Source organism: Ananas comosus, linkage group 8 (genome assembly GCF_001540865.1).
Source record: "Ananas comosus cultivar F153 linkage group 8, ASM154086v1, whole genome shotgun sequence".
In the NCBI taxonomy this organism is placed as follows: domain Eukaryota; kingdom Viridiplantae; phylum Streptophyta; class Magnoliopsida; order Poales; family Bromeliaceae; genus Ananas; species Ananas comosus.
In genome coordinates this window covers 8,251,252-8,265,305 of record NC_033628.1, presented here as the reverse complement: position 1 = coordinate 8,265,305, position 14,054 = coordinate 8,251,252, and the positions used below count along the sequence as shown (strand labels likewise).

At 35.5% G+C, this 14,054-nt stretch overlaps 1 protein-coding gene and 1 long non-coding RNA gene across 2 annotated transcripts in view; both read right to left on the bottom strand.

Annotated features, from left to right (window-relative positions):
• Positions 1-2,227, bottom strand: part of LOC109713716 — a 24,424-nt gene extending 22,197 nt beyond the window's left edge. Inside the window, exon 1 of the long non-coding RNA XR_002217154.1 lies at positions 1,888-2,227. This is a non-coding gene — a long non-coding RNA (uncharacterized LOC109713716). The remainder of the gene's footprint in view (positions 1-1,887) is intronic.
• LOC109714605 overlaps positions 5,289-14,054 on the bottom strand; it is a 51,456-nt gene continuing 42,690 nt past the window's right edge. Inside the window, exons 3-7 of the mRNA XM_020239305.1 lie at positions 13,729-13,855; positions 12,495-12,593; positions 11,785-11,882; positions 8,128-8,506; positions 5,289-7,996 (exon numbers count right to left, since the gene is read on the bottom strand). The gene's annotated coding sequence lies outside the window, so the exon portion shown is untranslated. The remainder of the gene's footprint in view (positions 7,997-8,127; positions 8,507-11,784; positions 11,883-12,494; positions 12,594-13,728; positions 13,856-14,054) is intronic.

The following is a 14,054-nucleotide window of genomic DNA, read 5'->3' as shown; positions in this document are numbered from 1 at the left end:
GTCTGAATACGATTGTTAGCGTGAGTAATTTGGTTCGGTTTGAGTTGAAAACTCACGTCAAGATCATGAACCATTTATCAAATACATTCCCGATGGTTTGGTTAGACAAACCCATCCAAAAGTATCATGAAATGGTGGTTTAGTTGGTCGAACCATCATGCCTATCACATAGACGGCAATTTGGTATAAAACAACCGGATCAAGCCTATCACGAAGACAACGGTATGATGTAAAGTTGAAAACAAACCTAAATCAAGCCTATCACACAATTTGATTTAAAATAAACTGGATCGAGCCTATCATGAAAATAGCAAATCGACAGAGGTGAACTCAAACCAAATCTATCACAAAGACGGTGATTTGGTTTAGGCAAACCCAAATCAAGCCTATAATGAAGACGACGATTTGTTTTAAGTCAAACCGAACCAAGCCTATCACGAAAACGGTGATTCGGTGAAAAAAAACCCAAATCGAGTCTATCACGGAGACAGCAATTTGGTTCGAATCGATTCAAGCCTATCATGGAAACGACGAATTGGTGAAGGTGAATCCAAATCAAACCCTTCACGAAACAGCGATTTGGTTTAGGCAAACCCAAATCGAGCATATCACGGAGGCGGCGATTTGGTTTAAGTCGAACAAGATCAAACCTATCACGGAGACCGCGATTCGATGAAACAAACCAAAATCCAGCCGATCACGAAGACGACCATTTGTTTTAAGCCAAACCGAATCAAGCCTATCACGAAGACCAGCAATTCGGTGAAAACGAAACCCAAATCGAGCCTATCAAAAAGACGGTGATTTGGTTTCACCCAAACCGGATAAGCTTATCACGAAGACGGTGATTTGGTGAAAATGAATCCAAATTAAGCCTATCATGAAGATGGCGATTCAGTGAAAACAAACAAAATCGAGCCAATTACAAAGGCAACGATTTGGTTTAAGCTGAACCGAAACAAGCCCATCACGAAGACGGCGATTTGCTGAACACAAGCCCAAATTAAACCAATTACGAAGACACCGATTCAGTGAAAACGAACTCAAAACAAACCTATCTCCAAGACGGTGATTTGGTTTAAGCTAAACCAAATCAAGTTTCAAAGGCGACGATTTGGTTTAAGCTGAACCGAAACAAGTCCATCACGAAGACGGCGATTTGCTGAACACAAGCCCAAATCAAACCTATTACGAAGACACCGATTCAGTGAAAACGAACTCAAAACAAGCCTATCACCAAGACGGTGATTTGGTGTAAGCTAAACCAAATCAAGTTTCACGAAGACAGTGATTCGATGAAGACGAACCCAAATCGAGCCTATCACAAAGACAAAGATTTGGTCTAAGTCGAACAGATTAAGCCTATCATGAAGACGGCGATCCAAGGCAGATATTTTTTATTTTTCTTTATTTTATCTTTTATTCATTTTATTTTTTTACGTATTTTTTAACTTTCATTATTATTGTGGTTCAAATAGGGATTTGACCATGTTGAGCCTATCACGAAAATGGGTGCTCGGTATAGTAGACATGAACATGGGTTCAGCAAGGGCAACGATCCAATATCAAGTTTGATCTTGTCAAGCGTATCACGAAGACGGCCGCTCGATCACCCTGACACGAGGATCGTCGTCATATCATTTGTGTGCACGTGTTGATTTTGGGTCATAATTCACAGCTACTTGATGATAGTGAATGCATGCTTATGACAACAAACACAGCCTAGTGTCAATTTTGCTTGTGTCGAGCCTATCACGAAGATGACTATCGATTAAACCGATAATAAGATAGTTACTATGTCGTTTACGTGCATTCATCATCCCGTTGCTATCTTGCTGCCTGAATAGCCTTTAAGTCGCTATCGTCACCAAAGAGAAAGGGACAAACCGTGGGCCCTCGTGCACAGTTGATGCCGCCGATAAATCGAAGAAAAAGCCACAAGGCCTCCTCTCGCATCGCCATTGTCAGAGAAGAGGAAGGCCATGGGATCTCCTACATGTCGTCATCGCTACCGCTACCACTACCGCCGCCGTGGTCATCATCGAAGAAGAACATAAGGCCACGGTACCTCCTTGCAAATTTTTTCCCCTTTTTTGTGGGGGTTGAGGGAGGGGGGTTGGGGGGATGGAAGGAAGCGCACACCTCTCCTCTCTTTGTTCGAAAGAAGAGAATTGAAGAATAGGGAAATGCCTCACACTTGTGAGAGAGGAAGAGTGGGAAAAAAAAAAAAAAAAAATCATCTTTTTTGCTCACTTTCTTGTTTTTTTTCGTTGTTGGAGATCTCCCTTTTTTCTTCTTCACTATTCTTGTTCTCTTCTCTTCCTGATTCTTTAACCTTTTTATTTTAAATTCATGATCTAATTTATAAGAGTTTCAAAAACTATTTCTTCTGAAAAATAATTCAAAAAAGAAACCTAGTAAAGAAAGAAAAAACCTTCATCGTCTTTATGATGTACTAGTGAAGGACCCGCGCGTTGCGGCGGGACAATTATGTATAAATAAATAAACAAATAAAATAAAAAAAAGTAAAAACAAAGAGTCAAGAATTTATATAAAAAAAGAAGCAACTGAAGAATAAGCAACTATTGCTGCAATAAAAAAAATAAGAATAAATTATAAGGATTAAAAAAAATAAGAGCAAAAACCATACGAATAATAATGATATTTATAGCAGCAATAAACGTTGAGAACTAAAATAATATACCTAATATTTCAAGTCAAAAATTGTAACTAATTAAAGTTTGAAGATGAAAATGCCGCATGCCTTATAGTTTAAATCATAACGTATTACAGTTCGGGGATTAAAGTGTCACTCGTCTTATAGTTTTAAAGATAAAAAGTATTTATCCAATCTTCCAAAATTTTGTTTTGATTATCCAAATTTTCTATATATTAGATTTGAGTCAGTCAATGGGTACTTTGACTTCAAAAATCTGAATATATCGTTTAGCTTTACAAATTTATTTAATATATTTTATACGATTCTCACAACTAAATTTTATAAAATATAAAATTACTTAAACTTCAGCAATTTTTCTTTTATTTTTTAATGTATAATTTATATCTAAATGCTCAATCTAATAAAATTAAAATTTATATTTAATACAAACAGCCTAAACTATTTAAAAATTATTTATATATTTTAAATTTTTATAGTAAAGAATATAAAAATTAGATTATACTAAACAAAAAAATTATAAATCTTCTTCTCATATATATAGAAAAAAAAAATTGAAGAGAGAAAAAAAAAATCCCTCCCTTCTCCCCCGGCTGGGCTCCACCCGCTTGTGCCAGCGCCCGCGCCTCCGCCCCTCGCTGCCACCTGTATCGAAACTGAAAATTCATATATTTATATAGATAAAGCATTTGGTGCCATTCAAATAATTTATACCAATTTTTTTAGGCATATTTTCTATATGTTTTTTTAATTTAAATTTTTTTCTCTTCTTTTGTTTCTCTTTCTCTTTCTCTTTTCTCTTTTTTTTTTCCCTCCTTTTGGAGGGAAGGGAGGTGCCACCTTTCTCTTATCGTCTATTTCTTTCTATTGTTTTCACATTTTTTGTTGTTTTTGTTGGAGGAATAGAGAGGCCCACCCTCTTTCCTGTACGAATCCAAGCGAAAGGATGTGGCGCTTTCTTTTTTTTTTCCTTATTTTATTGAACTTTCCTTGTCTTTCTCTTTTTTTTTATTATAAAAATATAATTCCTAAAGAGAATAGGACTTCTATTCTAATTTGCTTAACTCTTGTGCTCTTATATGAATTTTTTTCTTACTCTTTTTTATACTCAAACACCAACTAATCTCACCAAGAAAATTCTTCTGCGTAATTCAAGCTATTCAAATTTTATACTGAATCATACTAACATGTGTAACCAAGAAATAAGATGAAGTACCCAAATAAAATTTTGTTCTAATTGCAGAAAAGGTAAAACTTGAACAAAGAAAACAAGAATGTCTCTACATTAAACATTAAGCCAACAGCTAAAATTATGTATTTGTGTTAAACGGAAAATGAAACTAAATACAGCAAAGAAAAATGAGAAACTAGTTTCCATTGAATATATAGTGAACACAATTACAAAAAACACCTTATAATACAGGTGTTAAATTAGACCCTATAGAAGTAAAATACAGCCAGCAATAGCGCTAATCATAAAAATACATAAATGATTAGACTCTAACAACCCCCCGCAATCTTAGCATCCCGAGGCTGAATGTGAAGATTAATACAAGTACAATAAAGCGAGCAGTAGACAAATTATCAGAAAGATGGTGAATTAAAGAGAGATTACAGAATTGTACTTTCTCACGTAAAAAAAATGATGGTCTAGTTCAATATGTTTCGTCCGTGCATGTAATACCGGATTGGCTGCAATGTATGTTGTACTAAGATTGTCGCAACAGATAGTGAGAGGATAGCGTAGTGACACACCAAGATTCTGAAGCAAATGAGAGATCCAACAACTCTCAGTAAGAGAGAATGCAATACTAGGATACTTAGCTTCAAAGCTAGAGTGAGAGATTCTCAAATATTTCTTAGCAAGACCACAAAATTCGATTGAAACCAAGAAAAATACAGAAACCAGAAATTGAACAACGAGTGTCAGTACAACCAGCTCAATCAACATCAGAGTAGGCAATAAGAGAGGGAGAAGTACAACGTGAAAAATGAAGGCCATAACTTATTGTCCCTCTGAAGTCTGAAATAATGTAGAATGCGCTTAGTAGCATGAAGGTGAGGTCTCGAGGTGCTTGTAGAAACAGATTCATAGCACATGAGATATTTGGTCTAGTGAAGGTAAGTTAATGGAGTGCACCAACAATCTGAAGGTAGATATAGGGATCCTCAAGTAAGCTACCCTCATGAGAAGACAGCTGAATCGCAGATGATAGCGAAGTAGAAACAGACTAGCTTGAAAGCATACCATGCCGCTCAAGTAGCTGTTGAGCATATTTCTGTTGAGTTGGCTAAAAACCATAAGCTGAACTAGTTACTTCCACTCCCAAAAAAAAAAAAAATGAAGAGGTTACAGATCTTTCATAGCAAATTCTGTCTGGAGTGAGAACATTAAGGAGTTCAGCATAGAGGATGAGCTGCCTATGATGATAATATCATCAACACATAGAGGGAGAATGAGAATTCCTTCCTTATTATGGAAGGTAAACATAGAAAGATCAGCCGAACTCCCAGTAAATCCTAGCTCAAATAAAAAAGATGTGAAATGTTGAAACCAAGCTCGGGAAGCCTATTTGAGTTAATAAAAATAGCCTAGTGAAGTCTGCAAACATGATAGACAACGAAGGATGAACAACCCCAAGAGGTTGTTTTATATAATGTTCTTTGTTTAGAACACCATGAAGAAAAGCATTCTTTACATTGAGTTGGCAAAGAGTCCAGCCAGAAAATACAGCAACAGAAATAATTGTTCGAATAGCAGTAAACTTCACGACAGGAGAAAGTCTCGTCAAAATCAATCCCTTGTTGCTGCTTGAAGCCTTGTGCAAAAAGACAAGCTTTCTAACACTCCAATGAACCGTCTGCTTTTTGCTTTACTTTATAGACTCATTTACACCCAAAAAGATCAATAGAGGTTGGTGGAGCAGCTAGGTCCTTGATAGAGTTAAAGAGAAGAGCCTAAAATTCTTTTTGCATGATTTGACATCATCTTACATCCTGAAACGCTTCAGAGAAATTATTAGATTTAACTAAAAGAGTAGATTGTGAAGAAGCCAAGAGAGAGGTGGAAGTATCTTGCTGGTTAGTCATGGACTGTGTAAGAATACCATGAGTTGTGAAGGATATAGATAGGGAGGTGCGGTTGGTGGTTGGTGTTGAAGTGGTGGTAGCAAACATAAAGTGGATGTAGAGGATACAGGGTCAGCTTATGGTAATTGTGGGTCAAGTGGTGGTGAGGAAGGTAATGGTTCAATAGTAGAATGTTTGGAAGTAGATTTCTTCGTATATACTCGGAGATGTTTCTGACACACGGCGGTGGGTGCACTAAAGTTCCAGTCAATGGACCAAAAAAATTATTGTTCGTATTAGTGATCTCTATAGCTTCAAAAACAGGTAAATTGGAAGTGGAGGAAGAAGGAACAATCAAATAATCCTCTGAGGGAAGAAAATTAAAACTTACAATGACTTCAAGAGTTGAAGGATCGCTCCTAACAAAGGAGGATTAGCAAGAAAATCTTGAAACATTTGAAAGTCAGAGCTATTAGTTTGAGAAAATTTAGAGAGGCAAGAAATTAAAATATACTCAACAAAAGTAACATGGCGAGAGATAAAAACTTTACCGGTCTGTGAATAAAAACAAACCTTGTGTTTATCAGAAATGCCAAGGTAGACATAAAGTAAGGGACGAGGTGAGAGTTTGTAACTCGCAAGGCCCTGTAAGTTGGATAACACAAGCATCCAAAAAACTATCACAAGTTGCAAGTCTGGAGGATTAAGACCATATAAAAGTTGGTATGGTGACTTCCTTTCAAGAACAATAAGAGAGGGCAAGCGATTGGTAAGAAAAAAAGATTGCATTAGGGCATTATCCAAAACAAGAAGGCTAAAGAATGAAAAAGAATGGCTCTCCCTACATTTATCAAATTTCTATGTTTGTTCTCAGCTACACTATTCTATTGTGGTGTGTAAGGGCAAGACATACGATGAATAATATCAGTTTGACAAAAAAGAGACGAAAATTTCTCATTGACAAATTATCTTCTTCCATCATATTGGAAAAACTTAATTTGCTTATCAAAAATATTTTCAATAATAGCGTTAAATTCAAAAAAATAATCAAAAACCTCATATTCATGTTTCAAAAGATATGTCTACGAAAACAATATAAAATTTATAACCAGAAATAGAATAAATAGGTGATTGCCAAACATCTGAATGAATTAAATAAAATGGGGAAACAAATTGAGATTGTGATTTATTAAATGAAATAGAGAAACAGATTGAGATTGTGATTTATTAAATGAAATAAAGAAATAGATTGAGATTGTGATTTTTTTTAAATGAAAGATTAACATGTTTAATGATATTACAAGAATTGTAATAAGACATCTTAACTTCAAACTCTCCTATAAAATTATTGTCTTCAATAAATTTGGATAAAACATCTAAACTTGGACGCCCTAATCTTTTATGCCATAAGTCCCCACTATTAACTTTTGAGGTAACCAAAGCACCTGTTGTTATTTCTAATACTTGCAACTGTCAATGACGGATAAAGTGAAGTTCCTGAACTACAGCATCGAAGCTCATTCCCTGTTCCCTTCTCCTTCACACAAAACCAGCAGAACCAAACTTAAGGAAGTTATTATCAGTACAAAATTTACTAACAGAGAGCAAGTTTTTTTTTTTTAATCTGAGGAACAACAAGACCGTTTTTGAGACAAAAGGGTTTGGATGAAGTATTCAAAGTAGATTCACCTGTATGAGTAATAGGAAGCAAATGACCATTATCAACAAATATTTTATCTGTTCCAAAGTGAGGCTTAGAATCAAAAAGTATACCTGCATGGCTGCATCCGACATCATGTGATTAGACGCTCCAGTGTCAAGGTACCACACCTTCTCAGAAGGCTCTTGAAGGCTCGTGGCAGCAATAGTTTACAATATGTCATCCACAATAAAGGTATAGTTGAACCTCTGCCTACACTTGAGAGTAATGTGGTTGAATTTACCACAGCTTTGACACTGAATTCCAGCTTGAGGCATCATTGGTTCAGGACAATGCTGAGGAAGTTGTTCAGGCATAGGTGGGTATTGTCAAGGATGCGTAGGTTTTGTAGATGAAAATTGTTGATACGGTGCTTCTCCATGCTGCCCACGCCCAGGCTATGGATGATGACCACCTTCTTGTCCTCGTCCTCCTCTAGATATATTATTCTTGCCTCTCCTAGTTCCTCGTCCACAGTTTGCATAGAGGGCACTAGAATCTCCGAATAAGAATGTAGTATGGCTCCAGTGACGTTGCATTTCTATTTCCTCCTGCAATAAAGGAGGACGAAGCTGATCAAAACTCGGCTTGGTTTTATGAGCATCCAATGCACTCACAAAACCGCGACACTCTATTGGGAGCCCTAGCAGAACAATCATCACGAGATTGTGATCGAACTCACCTTTCCCAATAGTTAGAAGTGTCTGATAGATTTGACCTCCTACATATACTCTGACGTAGTCATTGACCCATTTTTAATGCTACGCAATTACGCCCTAAGAGAAAAGGCAGTAGAAGCAGTCTTGTCAAGGAAGTAATTTTCAATGAAGACCCAGGCGTCGCGAGCTGACTTCGGCAAACTGGATATCACCATCTGAAGAATAGGTAGGGGTAATGTTGCATTAATCCATGAGAGGATTGTAGTATCCTCTCTGTCCCATTGTAAATAATTAGGACTTGGTGCTAACTTTTTGTCAACCTCTACCGTCCTTAATGGTGGTACACCCATTCCATCAAATGTGTGAGGCTACTCCAAAGCTTTTCAACAAGTTAAGGAACACCTATTTTCAAACCAAGTATGCAGTGTTTGATAGCTTTATAAGAATAAAAGTCATGATATTCACCACAGGTAGAGAAAAAATGTTAACCGCCATCAAAAAATAAAGACGAAGAGAATAAGGAATAACTCTGCGGCAGCAAAAATAAAGAACAAAAATCAGCGATAGACGAGTACTCTCAAGAAAACCAGCGAGTAATAACCACAAATTGAACGGTGTAGTAAATCACTGTAGCAGTAGCGCAGTGTCACTGTAGCAAAATACTGTAGTGATGGTACTGTATCGGCAGTACTGCAGTAGCGATAGAACAATCATAGAGAGGAAAAAGAAAACTAGCGATAGAAAGGAAAAAAAAAGGATGATGGCTCTATTGATTTTTCCTAAAGAGTTTGTGACTCTTATACCATGAAAGATTTGATAAAGCCATAAGGCTCCCTCTAGGATTTCCATAGAATATATAGTAAACACAATTACAAAAAACACCTTATAGTGCAGGTTGTGTTAAATAAGACAATCTACAAGTAAAATACAACTAGCAATAGCGCTAATCATATATATACATAAATGATTAAACTCTAAATGAACTGCTTGAGTAGAAATCAGACAGCTTTATGGAAAATAACAATTTTCCCCCAGGAAACAAAGGTAGAAATGATTCACTTTTCCACCTCGAATTTCTAGTAAAAGAAAAACGATCAATCAAACTTTTAGAAATGATTCACTTTTCCACCTCGAATTTCTAGTAAAAGAAAAACGATCAATCAAACTTTTATTTAACACCAAATGTAACACAAACTGACAACTTGTCATATAATCAAACCATATTGAAACAACAATAACACAAGTGGCTGAGACAATACAAACAGTTTTAAAATGTCAGGCTAACTGACTATCAAATCAAAAGTCCTGCAAATGCCCACTCTAATAATAATAGTAAGTTAAAAGACCAAAAATATTCAATAACAACTTATTCCGAGCAAGGTTTAAAGTGTCGTAGCACGGAGGCGTGCCGCTCTTTCCCTGACACAGTACAACACATATACGCTTCCATGCCGACACGTGATACGCGTGCGTGCCGACGAATACACATGACCTCTTATTGGCCGCTTTACCATGGACTTATTTAAGCTTTTTTTGTTCCAATAAGCTCTTATAATGTTATTTTCAAAAAATTAGACAAATAATTATGAATATTTGCTATATATAGCTTACTATACTCATCAGTTAATATGCATGTAAGTTTTCTATATATAAAGTACAACTATACCTGATGTAGAATAGAAATTAAAATACAATAACAAAATTCTCAAGTACAATAATTATTTTGATCGTATTACTATCTTTCTTTTATAAGAAGATACAAAGAAAATAATTTTTAAAATTATTTTTTAAATTTATTTCAAAAAATTATTTTTTATTAATTTTTTTGAAAAATTATTAGATCATCAAAAGAATAGCAATAAATTAAATAAATTTAAGTATCAAATGATTTAATTTAGCTTTTAATTTTATCAATATTTTAAATCTTCTAATGCAAAAACAAAATTTTATGACTAATTTACCTCAAAATTTATTTACGAGATTAATTTTGTTCCCCTAATTCGCCGAAAACTTTGTGGTGTAAAAAATTTTGATAAAATAATTTGTAAAAAGAAAGTGAATGTCTGCAGTGGATTGAATATGTCAATTAAAAATTTGCCCCTATATTGATAAAAAAAAATTAAATCATAATTTTTTTGACTTACCTAACAAGCAAATCTGCAATTTGCAATGTCTTTGCCTCCTTTTCAAGTGACGGAAAAAAGAAGAAAAAAATAGTTTTAGAAAGACATGTAAGAACTGAGAAGAAAAGAAAAGAGAGAGCAGAGGAGAAAGTAGTCAGGCACCGGAGAAAGAGAGGGGGAAGAAAAAGGAAGGCGGGGCGCGACAGGAGGGGAGGTTGCATGAAGTCAAGAAAAAGTGCAACATGACAAAAGTAAAAAGGAGAAAGGAGAGATGCTTCGGGTTACCCAAAAATCAAACCAAAAAAAAAAAAACCAAAAAGCCAAAAAAAAAGCATCTAAGTCAAAACGAAAAAAAAAAAGTCCATAAGGACAAAAAATAAAAAGAAGAGATGAGGGAAGATGTACCCAGATGATTCTTGGTACCCCAAAGAACAAAACAAAAAAAAAAACAAAAAACAAAAAAAACAGCGCTGGCATGGCACAGTGCCGCGGCACACCTGTGTATCGCATTGTCTCGCACGGCACGCAGGTGTGTGCCGCGGCACGGAAGGGGGGTCTGAGAACCCCCCATACCGTGCCCCCTTCTTGGACACGGTACGTGCCGCCCCGTGCCTTACGACATGGGGCGACACTTTAAACATTGATTCCAAGGGTATCCACAAAAGATATTAATCATGCATATGCTATATCTAAAGCAACTCAGAAAAGCCACAGTAGGAAGGAAAAATCAAATAAAATATAGAAAAATTTTCAAAAAGATTTCCTAAGGTATATCGAGTTTGCAATTAACTATCCTAAAATTCAAAGTGTAGCCTCTTAGCACCGTATGACTTCTATTTAAGTTTTATAAGGACTTGATATTTGAAAGGGTAACAGCAACATGCTACATATTATGAACCACAAAGTAGTAATTTCGGCTTGCCATATTGACTAGTTTTCTATAAGGACCTGACTTTAGAAAGGGCCCCACTGTGCTACATTTCATGAACCACATTGATAAACTATAGCACTTTACAACCTTTGCGATTCGCAGTTTACCAGCATGTGGATTATAATATGTATTGCTTTGCCACTGAATAGAATCTCTTAAGAAAACTACAAGAAAAACCACATAAAGGCAAAGTGCTACACTTTGAATAGCAAGATAATAAACTACATGTGCACTATGACACAAAAGCCAATTTGAAGTCCTACCTACGACGAAGTTATTTACCATGCATAAAACATCCAAAAAGATAAAGAATTGAAGCTCCCATGCTCTGGTACTAATCGAACGCTACTAACCCAAAGAGTGAAGACCATCTAGCACCTAGCAATAAAAAAACTCCCCCTTTCATAAACCACAAAGGAGAAAAACAATTAGATTTGATTTAAGACAGCAGAGTTCATCCAAGAATGGATCAAAAGACACTTCCAGGAATAACTATGGGTACGACATCAAGAGACATCTATCGCTCTATTGCACACTCACTCATTCTAGATATTACCTTTCTAGGAGATCTTATTTAATTATTCCAGCCTTTAACAAGAGTGCAGCAAAGGTTCTCCTGGTTTTACCTTTCCTTGTGATCCGTATATCTACCACCAGTGTTTTATTTTGAAGTGCTCAAACTCCAGTCAGAATAGAGCTGGATGCAAAACCAGCCACCTGAAACCTGTGTAATGCATTCAATCATATACATGAGTCGCCATCTACGCCCACAATAGGACTAATCTGATAGAAGGAAATAAATGTAGCATATGAAAATAGCTATTTTTCTCAGATAGAATTTCATCCAAGCTTTTGGCATGCATATGATTCTTACAGGTAGGAAAAAAGGAAAATTTTTTATAGGTACAAATATTTGCACCTCGTAAGTGCAATCATGAAATCGAGAGAAATGATTTCTACTCATGAAATAAGACAAAGACTTAAAAAGAAGGAAAAATCCAAGTCATCCGACAGCTATGTACACGCTGTGCCATAAATGCAGATGCCCAAAGACCTACAGAGTATAAAATTGAAGATCAGAATAACTGACACGATATAGGAACCGTAAGGCCAAATCATAGTAGATTCTTTTCAAAAACCATTACAAAGATTTTTGCCCCCCCAAAAGCCAGTACAACCATTCAGCAACAGAAAGAAGTTCTAATTGAGAAAAATATGTAAATGTAAGACATAAAAATACAATGCCGAACTATTACTATAATAGAACACAAGGGAATAATTAGTTACTCAAGTGCTGCTGCAACCAAGAATGCAGCAAAGATACTCCTGGTTTTACCTTTCCTTGTGATCCGTATATCTACCACCAGTGTTCTATTTGGAAGTGGTCAAACTCCAGTCAGAATAGAGGCTGGATGCAAAACCAGCCACCTGAAACCTGTGTAATGCATTCAATCATATACATGAGTCGCCATCTTTGCCCACAATAGGGCTAATGTGATAGAAGGAAATAAATATAGCATATGAAAATAGCTATGTTTCTCAGATAGAAATTCAGTCAAGCTTTTGGCATGCATATGATTCTTACAGGTAGGTAAAAAGAAAGTGTTTATAGGTAAAAATATTTGCACCTCACAAATGCAATCATGAAATCGAGAGAAATGATTTCTACTCACGAAATAAGATAAAGACTAAAAAGAAGTAAAATTCCGAGTCATCCAATGGATATGTACATGCCGTATCATAAATGCAAATGCCCAAAAACCTACAGAGTATAAAATTGAAGATCAGAATAACTGACACGGTATAGGAACTACAAGGACAAATCATAGTACAAAAGTTTTTTTTAAAAAAAAAACTGTTACAAAGATTTTTTTTCAAAAGCCATTACAAGCATTCAGTACCAGAAAGAAGTGCTAATGGAGAAAATTCTGTAAATGTAAGACATCCTAAAATACATTACTGAGCTCTTGAAAAGAATAGAACACTAGGGAATAATTGGTTACTCAAGTACCGCTGTAAATCAACCCACAAGAAGGACAGCGTTATCTGTATGACCTGAAGGAGGCAGCAACTTAAAGGGACTAAAAAAAAGCAAATGGAAACAATGCTTTCAAGCACATTTTCTGAAAAAAATTTACTAGGCATAGTTTCAGTTAGAAGTGAAAGTTTTAGAAGAGAGCTGGTTTATACTCTTGTCACTTCCACCAATACTTCTATCAAACCAAACATAAGGTAGTCGTAACATCAATCTGGAACACTCCTTATGTACACCTTACTTGTCCAATGAAACACACTCTAAGGCCTTGTTTGGATGTCAGAATAAACTATCCAAGGATAACTTATTCGCTGAGACTATTCTAGTATAATTGTATCTAAGGAGTTTGATTTTTATTTCTTTAAAGGTCTTATCATCCATGATTTGGTAGAATAGCTTATTTTACTTACAAGGTAATTTATCTTATTCTCAAAAAATGACTTGAAGGCTGAATTTGATATTGCATTTTAAACATTTGATCACACTCTTTATCTACCAAATTTACAAATTTCTCTAGTAAATTAGGAGAATTTACCGAACAGAACATTTACGCATCCAAATAGGAGCTAAACTTATAAGTGCTGCCAAATCTGCAATCATATCCATCACATATCCAGCCCGAAGAATAAATTGAGTATTCAATAGTGAAACGATATCTTCGCCTACAATTAGCAACCATAAAGCAAATTATTCTAAAAGAATGAGCGAGAAATAATGATTCAAAAAAGTAACATAAGCATCATCATATAAGGTGAAAAGGAGGAATAGTAGACAATACCAAGCACTATGTATAGTCAAGGAAGCATGAATTGACTGATTAATGTAGCCTGCATATGTAAAAACAGCAGCAAAACTGAAAGT